This window comes from Melozone crissalis, unplaced genomic scaffold, assembly GCF_028551555.1.
Source record: "Melozone crissalis strain CALT ecotype California unplaced genomic scaffold, PUWL_Pcris_2 ptg000029l_1, whole genome shotgun sequence".
In the NCBI taxonomy this organism is placed as follows: domain Eukaryota; kingdom Metazoa; phylum Chordata; class Aves; order Passeriformes; family Passerellidae; genus Melozone; species Melozone crissalis.
In genome coordinates this window covers 9,230,048-9,242,354 of record NW_026535807.1, presented here as the reverse complement: position 1 = coordinate 9,242,354, position 12,307 = coordinate 9,230,048, and the positions used below count along the sequence as shown (strand labels likewise).

The 12,307-nt window shown below is 42.4% G+C and overlaps 1 protein-coding gene across 1 annotated transcript in view; it reads left to right on the top strand.

Moving 5' to 3' along the window:
- Positions 1-12,307, top strand: part of SETD5 (SET domain containing 5) — a 76,254-nt gene that overhangs the window by 875 nt on the left and 63,072 nt on the right. The gene's annotated exons all lie outside the window — the stretch shown is intronic.

The following is a 12,307-nucleotide window of genomic DNA, read 5'->3' as shown; positions in this document are numbered from 1 at the left end:
GGCCGCGTGTGGCCCTGTGCAAGGGGGGGAAATGGGTGTAGCAGCGATAGGGGGTTCGCAGCCCCTTCCCGGCCGTGTCCTCGTGTTCCTCTGACACCAGCGGAGATCCTGGCTGCGCTGCTGGGGGACAGAGCGCGTTCTGCGGGGCTGGAGAGGTCACGGGGTGCTGCACGGCTCCTGGGGCCGCTGCGGGCTCGGGCCATGATGTAATGAGAGCGTTGGGGGTACGGCGGGGGCGAGTCTCTCTCCTTGGGTGAGGGAAGAACTTGATGTTGGTGTCTGATGGTGTGCTGGTACGTTATGGATTTCAGGCAGTTGCCCCCACCCTGGCTGGGTGTTGCTGCCGGAATCTAAATCCAAAAAAGGAATTTCTTATTTATTTCAATAATCAGAGATTCCTCTTTTCACTTGTATAGGAAATACTAGGATTTCTTTTTTTCTTCTTCTTGTGGTTGACCCAGGAAGTCATCTTGTTGCCAGCATTCAGGGTTTTTTTTTTGCTGTAGAGGTGCAGGGAGGAGGGTGTTGCTGTGCTCTGGATCCTGTGGGTAAGCGTTGAAGGCAGTGACAGCAGCTGCTGTTGGCTCTGGAGCTCTGGTTGCTATGAGAAAAGCTTCACTAGACTTGGCTGCTATCTCCAGGGAAGGACAGCAGAGCAGCCTCCATTAGTGTAGTGGTAGAGGGATGGCTCACTTATGTTCAGCAAAGGCCTTTACTTTTTGGGCTGTTTCCACAGGCCTAAAGCAGAAGCAGGGATATGTTTTGGTCCTGTGGGACAAAAATGTCCAAGGTGGGTTTCATCACCGTTCTTGAGTTAATGGAATTGCATTAAAGTGTGGGTTGGAAGCCCCAAGTTACCCTTTCCACATATTTTGGTCTATGTGAAAAGTAGGGCAGCAAGAATTGATATGATCTTCCTGTGAAGTGAAGGCTGCAATTGTGTCTTTTTTGAACTCCAGTCTCCTTCCCAGCCAGTAACAGAGCCAGATGCTTTTCTTATTGTTTGTATGTCTCCTTCCTCCCCTCCCAGCGCCTGGGCCCCACTTGCCTTATTGACTGGAATTTCTGCTGTGTGCAGTGGGTGTGTGCAGCAGACACCAGCCTGCTAGTGCTGAGGAGGGATTTTCCATTCACAGACCAGGGAACTGTCAAAATAAAGTCCCGACTCAACTTTAGGACTGGAAACAGAAAGTGGGGAGAGGAGTTTTCCTCTGCTGCAGAGTACAATTTATTCTCTGAGCTTCTTACGTGCTTTTATGTCAAAATGTATAGGAAATGTTGCTCTGCTGTGGAATAGGGAGGTAAAACTCCTGTGGATAATGGGAAAGATTCCTCCCTTTCCGTTGACTCAAATGCTTGAAGGAACAGTTTGCAGGAGGCCATTTTTGACGTGACTCTGTATTGTGGAATCTGCCAGCTCCCATCCACACTCTGTCTGCCTGACTGCAATAGCTTCCTTTTTTTTTTTTTTTTAAAGGAAGAATGAGTGCCTTTCTTATCTGCTTAACTAACCATTTGGCACTGGCCCCTGTCTGTATGATATTGTGCTGTCGAGTTAGAGCTATCAGCATATTCCAGTTCGTTTGTTAGAGATGAAACTGTTAGTTGAGGTATGCAGCATGGGAATACATTAGCATTAGAAAACACTGCCATCTTTGTAAACTAACACCTATCAGGGGGAGCCCCTTGCCCTGGCCTGACTTACCCAACTCAGAATTACTGTGAGCTCGAAGCAAAAAATTCCAGGACCAGAATAATGTGAGAGATTAAAATATGCCCTTAAATCCGCTTGACTGGCAGCAATCATGTGGTAGATGCCAAACTCTGAGTAGCTTTTATATCTGAGGATCTGTAGCACACAAATTGCCTCACAAGGTGGGGTGAGCAACTTCTAACCCCCCTGAAACACATCAGTCTCTGGGGCTGGAGGTGTCATCTGCTGCCTAACCTGGAGTGACATAACACCAGTACTGAACTCTGAATTTTGTGAGTATGAAAACTGCTCCTTGTTTTAATGAAATACAGAAAGTGGTCTTCATGGCCCTGTAGTCTTTGTTTACAGTCTCTCTGTAGGTTGTTTACAGTCTCTCTGTAGGTTATAATGGGAATTGGTCCATTGCCTCACATTCTGTTGGATAACTGGCACTGCTTTGACAAGGCCCTGGCTCTTCATTTTACTGTCAAATCCCAAGTGACCTGAAAGTAATATTCCTTAGCTAATGTTGTCTGATATTTCCCTACTGCAAGGTGGGGTGATGAAATCCCATGTACATTTGAATCACTTTTTTAAAAGAGCCTCAGTTACTGCAAGATTTTATTTTAAAACTAACAGGTCTAAGTTGAAAAAACACAGGAAAGGGACGGCATTGAACAGGAATCTCAGAACATGCAAAAGTTATGCTCTTTTTTTCTGGAGGGAGAAAACCCAACCAGCTATCATGGATTTAAATTTTCCAAATGTTCCTTGAAGTAAAAAAACCCAAACATTTTAAATTCAAAGTTCCAGGTGCAGAATGTGCAAGGGAGAACTAAAAGTGTGATGTCCCAGACATGTAATTTATTAATCTGTCCAGTCTGTGCTTTCTCCCATTTTGGATGATTAGACTTTTACAAACTTGTGTTGAATGATGTGATGAGATAAAAATGTTTCTATCTATTCTGGCAATATTAAAACAAACATAATGACTGTTCAGAGGTTTGAAAATTCAAAAATCATTGTTCTCATGACATTATTGCTGTATTACAAAAGCACATTTGTGTTTTTACTCTGGTGCTGCTTGTGTGTGTAACTCTGAAATTTTGCCAATGAAATGCTGTGTTGTGTGCAGTGTATGAGAAAGATTGCAATAGGCAAACTGTTCTTTATGTGTACAAGATGTAGTAGCAGTGCTTGGGTTGAAATGTTACACATGCTAAAGTGTACAGTGTGTAAGCTGTAAAGTCTCAGTTGCCCCTATGAAACTTCAGCTGCTATTTGATTTTAAAATAAAAATTCTGTTGTGTTTTACTTGTCTATTTAGTTTTTTTTCCCCCTCTTCCAAATTAAAAGAAAAATAGCTATGGGTATTACAGCTGTTACAGATTCTACAGCCAGTCTTTGGCTCCCATGACCAACTTGTGGCAAGAGTTAGCACAGTAAGTTTGCACTTGCATTGTTAGGGACGGGTTTGTATAAATCTGGCTTAACCTAAACCTTTTGCTTGTTTTGATCATGGAAAAAGCCCCAGACCATAATGCAGCAAGAGTTCAGCATTTTGAAACTGTGGGAGCTGAGATTTTTTTTTTTCCACTTTTTCCTTTTAATTCCTTATTGAAGTTGCTTGGGGGATCTTGGTTAGGGTTGGTTTTTTTTCCACAGGATTTGCTATTTTGGTGGCAATTTTCCAGTATTCCTGTAGCAAATCAGCCGAGCTGCAGCCCCTGTCCCTGCTGAGCAGGGAGAATGTGCAGTGCTCCAGGCCTCCCTGCTGAGCTCACACAGGGGTGGGACTTGCTAAGCTGCTGAAATCGCAGCTAATGCCCACTGAGCATGCTGAGAAACAGTTTTTCAACTGCTCCTAGTTTAAATTTTTTTTCTATAATTAGCAAAGATGCTCTTTGTCTCGAAGGATGATCTATGGGACAAATCAGGAGGTTCTGGTTCATCGTCCCCCTTCCCCCTCCCGAGCCAGTGGTGAAGTAGTATTTTCCTGTAACAAAAATAGCTGAAGAGATTTTTCCCTCACTTCAACTGATGAGTCTGAACTTGAAAAGCTGTAGCCCAAAAAAAGAAACCTTCAGCAAATAATAGTCTTAATGCTAGTTTCTGTTGCCACAAGTCCTATAGGAGCATCAATATGGTTCTTTAAATTGTAAATCTGCATCATTCTGATCCTTAAATCTAATTTAAATGCTGAAACAAGTAGAACAAACAAACTATATTTTAAATAATATATTTGAGAAATAAAGTATTTCTTGGTGAGTTTTATTTCCCTCCTGCCAGACATGCACAAACCCCAATTATTTTAATGAGCAATATGGGAAATATTCAGCAAAGTGTACTGATGTACTCAGACTTGAAGGTGGAAAAATGTGGGAGGATTTGTCAGCGGTTTGAGTGGCAAGCTTTTAGTGAGCGGGAGAAATAATTTCTTTTGTGGTCAGGACTCTAATAGTCTCACATTCACCAAACATGAAGAAAAAAGGGGGGACTGAGAGAGAGGAACGTAGAAGAGTGGCATTGAGAAATGGTCAGGAATTTGACTTTTAGAGTGAAGTTCAGAAATGATCTGTTGTTTATGCTAAAGTGTAATCCTTATAAACTTGATAACGTAGACAGGTCTTGCATTCCTCCCTGAGGGTCACAGAAGGGCTAAGTTTAGCAAAGGGGAGTTATCCCAAACACTCAGATCTATCTAGTTTTCAAGGCAGGAAACTTTTCTGTTTTCATCCTGTTCTAAACAAGCCTAGGGTTTGTTTTTTGGGTTTGTTTTTTTTCACTTACAAGCAGCCTTTTGAGGCAGAATGTGAGTTAGCTTTAAAACCAAAATGCCCTAAAATATTTCAAAGTAATTTCATAGTAGAAAGGTCACGGTGCTTTTGATGTGTTCATATTTAGAACATGATTACAATTGCAATCATACACATTGACAAGAAGATATTGTCTGGATTTGGTAGCTGCTCGTTTAGTGACTCAGGCCTATTCCTGTTGTCCTCACAGAACTCATACCAGGGTTTTCTTCTGCAGCCTTGCTATTTACAGGACAAAATGTTTTCAGTGACCGTGCCAGCAACCTGGAAAACAGTTTGAAGTTCTTTCTGATTCTTTCTTTCTTTCTTTCTTGACTTTAAAGCAAGCAGTTTGAAATGCAACTTGTTGATAGGGAAGGCGTGTGAGACCCTGCCACCCAACTTTTTAACAGAACACGCCTGCTGCTACTGATTCAGTAAAGGGAAAAAAAAAAAGAAAAAAAGAGGATGCAGCTTGGAATTTTAGTTCATTGGCATCAGATTATGTGGCCTCTTGGTTTTGCATGACTTTGAATCATGAAAATAAGTGGCAGAGAATTTTTGAGGATTATGTTGATGGTCATATTTGGATAAGGAAGCCCACATAAGACAGTGTTGCTCACACTGCAGGACAGAAAGTCACTTCTTGCTTCTGGGAGCAGAATATGGGAGGTGCAGAGGTTATAGCTGGTGGAAGTGCAAGACCTGGAAGACTGAAACTTCTCATCACAGATCCAGGTAGTGCAGAGAATGGGAACATAGAGGCATATTTTTCAGTGTGGTCATGTTTCCCAGAGCTGCCTCTGCCGAAATTACATCTTTCTGGGAATGCTTTAAGTCAGTTTTTAGGACTGGAACCCCAGCAGGATGCTGGTGTGGAAACTGCTGCCAAGGAGCAGTTCTCAACTGTTTTTATGGGAGAGAGTGAGGAGGTGAGAACGTATCCTTGCTTGTAGGCAGGAAGGAGTACACTGGGAGAAGTTTGAGAACCAGTGATTTGGGAAACTGAAGTGCCCTGGGGGTTCAACATGGAGCCCTTAAAATAGCATGCCTCAACCTGAGCTGCACTATCAATTTATAGATACTTGGAAGAGTGCACAAGCCTTTTGCATTTGTGTGGCCTTTAACTAAAGACACTAAAGCATTATTTGCTGTGTTTCAGTGGCATTGAATTGGAATAGCTTATAATGTTACAAGAATGCTTTCAGTAACGTGGCTGTAGATTAACTTTCACTACAGGTAAGATCTGGAAGCTTCCTGTATAAATTAATCTGAAGTGAGCCTTTGAAGAAAAGATGACTGCTTGATGGAGTTAAGCAGGCTCTGTTTGACTGGAGAGGAGACTGGCTTGCTGGCTCAAAGTTCTCTTGCAGTTTTATGAACTTAAGGATGCTGGGGTTCAAGATGGCCTGGAAGTTAAGAGGGAACAAGGATATTTGCAAGGTGAAAGTCAGGTTCTGAGCTTGTCACAAACTCGCTTTGTTGTGCAGTTCTTCTAATTTCCACCTCAGGCTTTGCTTGTATATGGAAATTTGTGTGTTAAACTGGAATGGGTGTTCGTGACGCACAGTATATTCACTGCACAGCTTTGTGCAGGTTTTTGGTGCACAGCAGTGTTCCATGGCAGTTCAGGCTGTTCTTCCCAATGTCACTTTTGCCTCTCTTCTGGCCCATGCCTGCCCTAGTAGCGAGCTATTCAGGAAGATTATGATTCAGAAAACAAGTGCATTTCATTTTTGAAAGGAAGAGTTTTCTGCTGGCTTCTGCCTGAACTGCTTGACTGTGGGGTCAGGTTAGCACCAGTGCAGGGAGGGATGGGGAGGCTGCACTGAAGCCGTGCCAGCTGAAGTCAGCTTGAAACTATTGCAGAACTGCACCCTGCGAGCGAGGTTACTCCGGGTGAAGTTACACGAGACAGCTGAGCATATCCAACTGCTCTGCTGCTGAATGGGGGAAGTTTTGTTCCCCCTTGCTCTCTCACCCAACGGGGAGTTCTGCCTTTTTTGCCTGCCAGCTCTGGATCCTGCTGGATTCCTTTTCTGAACTCCTCCAGCTTGCTAACCCAGCAGAAAGCTGTGTTAGGGTTATTTTATGTTTTGGGTTTTGCTGGATTATTTTTTTGCCAAGATAGTGAGCTGAACTGGCTCACTGAGAGACTTGTCAGGCATCCAGAGCCCTCACAAAATAAATAGGGGAGAGCATATGGGTGGAAGTGCAGAGGATGTGGTGGGGACCGGAGAAGGGGAACAGGGTCTCCGCCTTTCGGTGCCGCACCCAGCACGGCCAGCTCAGGCTGTCCCCTGGAAGTTCACTCTCTGAAAGGAGACTGAGCCACCATCCCTGCATGCTGACAAACCTGTGCCAGTCCCCGAGTTTGTGCCCTTGATCACTGTGTGTGGAGTGCTTTATTTAGACAAAGCCTTAGTTAGCTCCCTGCTTGAAAATTGGTGATGTAGTCTTGCCTTCATCTTGTTTGTTTGAGAAGCTGGTCAGATGTGACTTTAATGTAGGCTTGATCTGTGATGGTGGAGAAGTGTTACAGCCTAAGCTTGGGGCTTAACTGTTTCAAACCAGCAAAATATTGTAGGTATACTTTTGCAGAAAGTCAATACAGCTGAAAGCTGGAGTGATGGCTCATTTTGGAAGATGAAAAAAGTTAATTGGTATAAAAATATTACTAATCTAAGTTAATGCACAGATACACAATATTTCTTTTTTTATACACAATATACCACACAATATTTCTTTTTTTTTAACCTAGGAATTAGAAAGTCTTTGGTTTGTATTTTCTTGCCAGTTGTTACGGGTAATGAAATACCAAGGTGTGCAGAAAATTATAAATTACTGAAGATACACTGTCAACAGTATAAAAAAAATACATGGTGTGAATTCCATATAACTTCACTGAAAATATATAAAGTATGACTGGAACAACACAAAAATGTAATTCAGCCAAGGCCAGTTGCAGCAGAAACTTCAATCCTATTTCTTTAATATGAAAAACTTGGTTATAGCAAATTTGAAATAAAGCAATTGTCTGTGCACTACAGATCCTGTTGGGTGCTGCTCTGTCTGCTCACTGCGAGCTGAGGCTTTGTCTCATACCTGGTGAGACTACTTGGTCTAACACAACTTGAGGCAGCATTTTGGCTGTTTGTGTTTGAATAAAGGTATTTAAATGTTAGCATGTCATGACATCTCCAAACGTGTATTGCTGTGCAAAAAAAATTCATGATGGGTGTGAGCAGTATGTCTCATAAGCAAGAAATCTCATCTGTTGCAAGGGTAATGTTTTATTTAATGAAAACATTTGCAAATAGCCCCAAATCAATCACTTTGCCATAAGGGAACCAAGCAGAGTGTATGTGCTGCCTTATCGTTATAGCTGACAGCAGCTGTGAGTTTTTGCAGTGGGGAGCTGAACGCCCAGGTGAGCGCTGGGTGATGTGTAAGGAGAGCTCTGGGGACTCCATGGGAGTGCCTGTGTCTGCTCCCACCCATGCCCCAGGCTAAGGACTCGGGCTCGGAACACATCATTCATCTGTGACAGAGGCTGGGCAGGAGGTGGAAAGTTATACTAGGACGTTGCCTTTTGGGGTATGCCATCCCAAATCTGTCTCTTTAGATATGTCCCTTATCAGTAGGATCTCTGCTGAGGTTAAAGCTGTGACTTGTGAGATAGGCAGAGGAAATACTTTAACTCTGCCCTGCAGTGGTGCTGTTTGGAGGGGCTGTTTGTCGCCTGCTCTGCCTGAGGTGGGAGGCGCTTGGATGCCCAAGTCCCAAGGCTGTTGGCATTCTTTTCACACCTGTGGAAATCACCATTAGTGCTGCTAAGAGTGGTGCTTGTTTTCTTTCAGCTTAGCTCCTGAAACACTTGGAGCATGGTGTGGGTCACTCAAAGTGCAGAAGCTGAGCACAGAAGTGTTTGCATCTGACAACACAGGTTTGATCTCTGGTGGATTCTCTTTGGCCACTGCAGGTTCAGAGTATCTTTTATGAAATGTTCAGGTACAGAATTTGTAAGAAGATTAAGAACTCCCAAACTGAGGAAGGACTTTCCCCACAGGCTGCCATGGAACAACATAAGAGTTGAAATTGATGTGTCACAGTTCCTGTTTCCTGCTCCTGCATTTCGAAGTCATATGCAGACAGCAGTAATAAACTAATAAAGAATAAAGCACTAGCATGTTCTAAAAGTGAGACTATGCATTGAAACCTGCAGTCATTAGTTAAGCCTCTCTTGGGTGCAGCTTGGGACTGTCAGCTTGAAACTGGTCAGCAGAAATTTGTTGAATCACACATGGAACGAGAATCCCAGGGAGAATGAAATGGGATATCCAAATGTTCATGTAGTGTAGGTTCTGTGGTTTTTGCAGAACTGTATGAAAGTGTAACCAGGTTCCTCTCCGTGAAATCCTTCACTTGAAAAAAAATTTTAAAGTTTTTAAACAGTGTGGCACAGCAGAGACGGATGGGGAGCAGGCTGTTCTTGTAAGCAAAGTTTGTAGCTTTCTGTTGCTCCTCCAGTGTCAGAGTTGAGGCGTCATTCCTTTTTCTGAGTAATAGTGAAGCAGTCTGTTCCCATGAGAGTCACTGGGCTGAGGCAATACTTGAAAGGAATTCTAAAATTTTCAGTTTCACATGAAGAGAAGGTTGTGAAGGAGGAAAAAAGTAGCTTTGACACATATTTTAAAAATGTTGGAAACTTTTTGCTGAAGCTGTTGAGAGATGGTTGTTACTGAAATGGTACATGATTTTAAAATGTAGAAATTTGTCTTAAACAATTGGACTTTCTATGAAATTCTGTTAGTACTGAAAAGGTGTCATTTAACTTTGCTCAAAATCTCTGCAGTTACACTGATCATTGCTGATTTTTGGAGTCTGCTGCTTCCCTCCTAGGATATGTGTGTGGGTCCTTAGCTTCTAGTGATCAGGAATGAAATGTGTGAAATGGCCAGTGGCTGAAATGTTTTTCAGGTGCTTTTTGCCCCCTGAAAGTTCAAGATGAAATGCTGGCAAGATGAAGGGCCCCCACTCCTGTTCTGCTTAGAGCTAGATACAGCCCTGGCTTTCATGTCAGAAACACTGTATGTGACATCTCAGGAGTGGTATTTTGATCTTACTGATAAAAATATTAAGGCACAAAAAAGGACTTGCATAGGACATCTTATAAGCAGTGTGGAGGTACAACATATTTGGTTTGGGGGTGTTTTTGGCTTTTGGTCTAGTGGTGCAAATTGCAGTTTTAGGTGGCTGTCTCACCCACACAAGTCATCACCTCTGCCTACATGTCCATGTTCTGTGGTGTTGTGTTCCTTCTCTATGTACCTTCACTTTCTTTCAGTGAAGCTGTCAGTGGTTTTAATACTGCTGTTAGTAGGTGTGGTGGGGAGTGCATTACGTGGTGGATACAGGTGAAAACACCTGTGTGAGTTGATGATGGGAAAGCATGGCAGTATGAGCCAGGCTGTTTTCCCTGCCTGTTCTCACTAGCTTTGTAATGCTCCAAGGTAGTTTGGGTTATGAACAATGCTGCTACTGATTTGTAGCCACAGGACTGATAAGCTGTGTAAAGGGGCCTTCAGAGTACTTTGGCAGACTGTGTTTGGATATGTAGTGTGCACAAAATCTATCTGCATTACTCAGGAAGATAATTCCTGTGTTCTGTGTTTAGATCATTCTCCTACCCAGCTCTTACCCAGCTGAGGTCTCAATAGTTCTCAGTTTTTCCATAATGACAAAATCAAATTAGCCCTATGAGTGGTGCATGTGAAATTCCTTTTGGTTAAAGCACATTGCCCTGAATATTTCCAGGCTCTTTTTTTCTTTTTTTCTTGTGAAAATTCAACATCTTGTGTTTGGAAGAGAAAGGAGAAAAGATGCATATGAGGAAATGCTGTTGTTTAAGGTACAGGGAGGAACAAGTAACTTGTTTCTAGAACATAATTTGTCCAGCTGTGAGTTAGTCATCTTCAGTCTTATATAAAATGCATCCAGTCTAAATAGTTGAGCATCTCCCTCCTGAATGCAGCAAACCTTTGATGCTTATGTGAAGATGTGAAGCTGTAGCAGGCACAAGGCATCATCTTAGCAGTACCTTCATACTTGGGAACCTGCAGCATCCATCATACTGTCAGGCCTCATTTACTCATGTGATGGGTTTTTTTTTTATTTTATTCTGTTCCACATTTTTTTCAAGCTTAAAGAAATTCCTTGCTGTTGGCAGAGAATACAGCACTAATAATTCCAGACAGGAGAGCAGAGAACGTAACGTGAGAACAGGGTTGACTCTTGAATCAGACTGAAGGTTTTGTTCATCTCTGACAGGGCCAAAAATTGATGTTTGAGGAAGAATGTAAGGTGAGGAGATCACAGGATCTTGGCTAATGTTACTAATTTCAGTGTCGTAGTTCCTGCTGTTACTTTACATGCAGCCCTGCTCTTAGTCACTGGGATTTCACATAGCTGTTCTTCAAGGAAAGGGGGATAACTTGACTATTATGAAATGCTTTTATATGGATAAATGTATTTCCACACAGGTCCTTTGTTTATATAATTATGGAGGTTTTGGAGGGGTGGGGGAGATTTTTCTTAGTGACAAGCAGGAACTTGTAAGCTTTGTAGGAACTGGCATGTGTGAGTTGAGAGATATTCTGTGCTAGTTAAGGTATGATGAACAGCCTTGTTTAGGTAGTCAAGAAAACTGATGTTGTACAGCAACAACAACACTGCTGAGTGTGTTGTTAAATAAATGTATTGATAAAGAGAGGTGTTGATAAATCTTATGACTGTGGACATGGAAGATGACTTAAAATTCTGTCAATACATTTCCCATTAATACACATTTCATGAAACTGGGGAAGCTGGCATCTTCAGTCACATATGTATGCAAGGGAAAGTCTCCTTAGGAGGGGTACTCGGAGCTGTGCTTCACTTGGGTAGTTGGAGCCATTCTTCAAAGGCTTCTGAGAAAGTGTTTGATGTAGTTTTAGTTCTAAAAAAAAAGTTCTGCAGTTTTTTCATTAGAACTAGAAGTACACTGTGCTCACTGTGAAGACTTAATGGCTTGGGTTGATGCTGCTTGGGGACCCCAAGGCTGCAGTGCATTGCATGATTTTTGTGGTAAATCCATATACTGTTTTTGAGGCTGTACTTGACAAACATGGCCTAGCTCTCCATGTAAGCTGCAATGCCAAGTGTAAAAATGACTAGGTGAGATTTTCCATTCTTTGTTAGGTGGAAAGTCAGATCATCAGAAGGTTATTTTTGGCCTTAAAATACATAGTTACACAAAGACTTAGTGGCCCTGGAGAAGAAATGAGCAGTGCCCTGAGCAACTGATCCAAGCTGGCCCCTGCTTTGGGGGTAGGGAGACAGTGTTCCAGTTGGTTTAACTTTGAGTGGTCCCTTTAAATGTGGATTATTCAGTGGTTGAGTGCAAGACTGGGTGTAGGAGGTCTGGGGGGTCATGCCTGTTTTGGGTGGAGAGGGCAAAAGGTGGGAGGAAGAAGGCTATACTCTGATACTGGAAATGTTTGTGCTGGAGAAATTGCATTAACAGTGGAGACCTGAAATATCTGAGACTGGAACTTGGCAAGGACACACCTAGCTTTATAGATGTTTGTGAGATGAAATCAGATTTTAATTCACTGTTCTTTAGATTCTTTTTATCTGCATGGCATAAAATATTTGATGATTCTTGATCACTAGAGAGGTGCTAGCGGGTAATAAAGTATATTTAGAGATCTCTGAATTGTTTTGCTACGTTTCAACAAAAGATGTGAATCCATCCAGATGCAAGGTGATGCATTTGTTA